Source organism: Pan paniscus, chromosome X (assembly GCF_029289425.2).
Source record: "Pan paniscus chromosome X, NHGRI_mPanPan1-v2.0_pri, whole genome shotgun sequence".
In the NCBI taxonomy this organism is placed as follows: domain Eukaryota; kingdom Metazoa; phylum Chordata; class Mammalia; order Primates; family Hominidae; genus Pan; species Pan paniscus.
This window is the reverse complement of record NC_073272.2, coordinates 110,936,748-110,940,132: the sequence shown is the minus strand read 5'-3', so window position 1 is coordinate 110,940,132 and position 3,385 is coordinate 110,936,748.

The window sequence follows — 3,385 nt, the reverse complement described above, 5'->3', positions numbered from 1 at the left end:
GTAGTAGCAGATGACAAGATGGAATCTGGAGAAATAAAGATGTACTTGGCAGGAGGTGAGGAGGAGGAAGGAATAGTGGAACTAGAAAGCAGCTGGAATGACCAGGAAGGGTATCCAAAAACCCAGCCATGAGGCTTTAGTTTTCGCAGAAAGGAGAGATAGAGAACTTTAGTAGTGCACCAGCCTGGCTACTACAACATTCAAGTTGGGGAAAAGTCAGAGGGATGGGGCAGGGAAGACTGAGCACTCAGATGTATTAATAGAAGGGAAACAAGAGAAAAAAGGCAACTTCCATCTCACTGTAGAGAAAATTCAAGAAGTATGAACATAGTTGGGAAACAGCTTCTTCCTCTTCTCAGGCAAACGCTGCTCACACTCTCTTGGGGCCCAATTTCTATTCTCAGGCCTTGCTAGAAGATCAGAACCACTCTGATACTCTTGCTTTAATGTAATGGCTGAGAAAAATAGAAGTTTGCCCTGCCCAGAAAACATGTACAGTTTATTAGGAACTGTGACAGGCCCGTGGAGATGATTAATTGGAGAAGAGGGTCTATTTCCGTTGCATCATTCAAACTGCACTCTGGGGGGCAGTGTGGTGTAGTTGAAAGAACACAAGCTTTGTAGCCTGACAGATAAGAGTCCAAATCTGGGTTCTGCCATTTTACTCCTTGTGCACCTTCGGATGAGTTACTTAACCTGTCCGAGTTCTGATTTTTCTCTCTCCAAAAAAAGCAGATTATATGTACCTCATAGAGTTTTTCAGGGAATTAAATGAGAGAATGTCCGTGAAGTCCCTTGTACAATGTCTGGTACATATGCTAGGAACTCAGTATGTGCCAGTTTCTCCCCCAGTGTCTTATCACTGACTGCATCGTAGGCACAAACTGAAGCTGTCTTCTGTTTCTAAAGGCTTTGACCCCAAAGTTCTACTTTTAGTACTTTTATTAAAATTTTGAAACAATCCAAAGAACAGAAAACATTTTGTGGTCAAGGATGTTCACTGAGTTTGCTCATAGTAAAACAAAGAAAAAATATTCTGAGCACTCCAAATGTAAGCAAATGTTATTTATTTAAAATGACTTCCAAAAATTAAAATAAATTAAAAATGACATCCATGAGGATGTTTAATAACACAGTGATATGTTTACATTCTACTATTAAGGTAACAAAATTTATATATACAATTCTATATACAACTATCTTAAATGTTGAAAAAAATGTATTGAAGCAATATTGAGATGAAAAACACCAAAATATTAATGATGGTTGATCTACCTTTGGGAAGAAGGTTATGAGTTACTTTTTAAAAAACTTTCCTACCATGCACAAAACATGACTTTCATACTGAAAAAAATAAAATTTAATTTAATCACATATCAATTTTTTTTTTTTGAAATGGAGTCTTGCTCTGTCACCCAGGCTGGAGTGCAGTGGCGCAATCTCAGCTCACTGCAACCTCCACTTCCCAGGTTCAAGCGATTCTCCTGCCTCAGCCTTCCGAGTAGCTGGGATTATAGGTGCACGCTACCACAACCGGCCAATTTTTGTATTTTTAGTAGAGGTGGGGTTTCACCATGTTTGCTAGGCTGGTCTTGAACTCCTGACCTCAAGTGATCCACCCACCTAGGCCTCCCAAAATGCTGGGGGTACAGGCGTGAGCCACCACGCCCAGCCACCACAGACCAATTTTTAAGAGGCTCTTGAGGAATACTCTACAGCAACAAGAATGATCTACAACTATATGCAACAATATGGATACATTTTATAAACATAATGTTGAGCAAAAAGAACTAGATGCAAAAGAATACATAGAAAATAACTCAATTTCTATAGAGTACAAACACAAGCAAAATAAATCTATGCTGTTAGTAATTGGGATAGTGGTAACCCAGGGCAGGAGGTGGGTACTAACTTTTGTATTTGGCTTTCTTTTGCACAATATTACATTTGTGAAATTCACTGTGAGTGTAGGTTGGGGGTGGGGAGCAGAGACTAAAAAGGGGCAAAGAGGGCTTGTGGGATCTGGTAATGTTCTGTTTCATGAGCAGGGTGCCAGATATGCTTAGTCTGTGAAAATTTAGCATCCTTATTAATGGTGCAATTTTCTATATGTATGTTATACTTCAATAAAAAATTAAAAAATAGGATAGATAAATAGATGATAGATACATAGATAATGGACAGATGATAGAGACTTGGATAAACAGATAGATGACAGATATACATAGATAGATAGATATAGATAGATATACATACATACATAGATGATAATGTACTGAATGAATGCACATCATCATTTGTGTCTTAGCTGGAGAGCCATCTTTAGAACAAAAAGACAAACTTGTTTTGACCACAAGATGGCAGTATTAGTTGCTTGAGAATCAAATTCCAGGGTGCTTCAGCACAAACATTTCAAGAACCAAATATACAGTGGGTACATATGGACATAAAGACGGGAACAATAGACACTGGGGACAATAAGGGGGGAGAGAAAGGTTGAAAAACTACCTCTTGGTTACTGTGTTCACTACTTGGATGATAGGTTCAATCGTACTGTATTCCAAACCTCAGCATCATGCAATACATCCTTGTAACAAACATGCACATGTAGCCCCCAAATCGAAAATAAAAGTTGAAAAAAAAAAAGCAACACATATTTGTATTAGTGGAAGAGAATTTAGAGATTTTATACGCTGACCTTCTTTAATTTTCCAGATTAAAAAAAAATGCCATAGAAGGACTATTTACCCAAGGACACACTGCTAGTTAGAAGATAACCTAGGCTGAAAACCCCAGTTTCTGGGCTTGCTCTGCCACACTTAAAAGCTCCTATTTTCAGCTATGGTTCCTTTCTATCCCGCTGTGGAAGAGGGAGTTTATTAAGAAGTAACACTCCTCCTTTTATAACTCCAGAAAACATAAGTGTCAAACGGCATAGAAAATTCATGAGCAGAATTGGCAGTACTGACAGGCTGCAGCATGAAATTTCCTTATATGGACTTTTAAAAACATCACATGGCCAATTCTGCCTGAGCTCGCTTAAGCTTCTACTTCCTTAGATGTAAAAGATAGACCCTGTGACCTCTCTGGGTTTTGTTTGTTCTCTCTCCCTCTCCTTCTCTTTCTTTCTTTTTTGGGTTCATCCATATTTCATCATATAATTTTGCTTCTTATTTTCTTCTTAGTAAAGAAGTATCGAAGCCAGTACTCAAAAAAACTGAGTGCCAGCTATGCACAAGGAAGGCATAGTACTGTCACCAGAGACCCTCGAAGGTCGGAATCACAAGGTGAGGAGGTCAAACTTAGCTTGATGTTTCCCTTTCCTCTACTCTCTTTTGTAAAATGGCAATGCAGGAATTTTAATCTAAATCTTTTTTAAAGGACT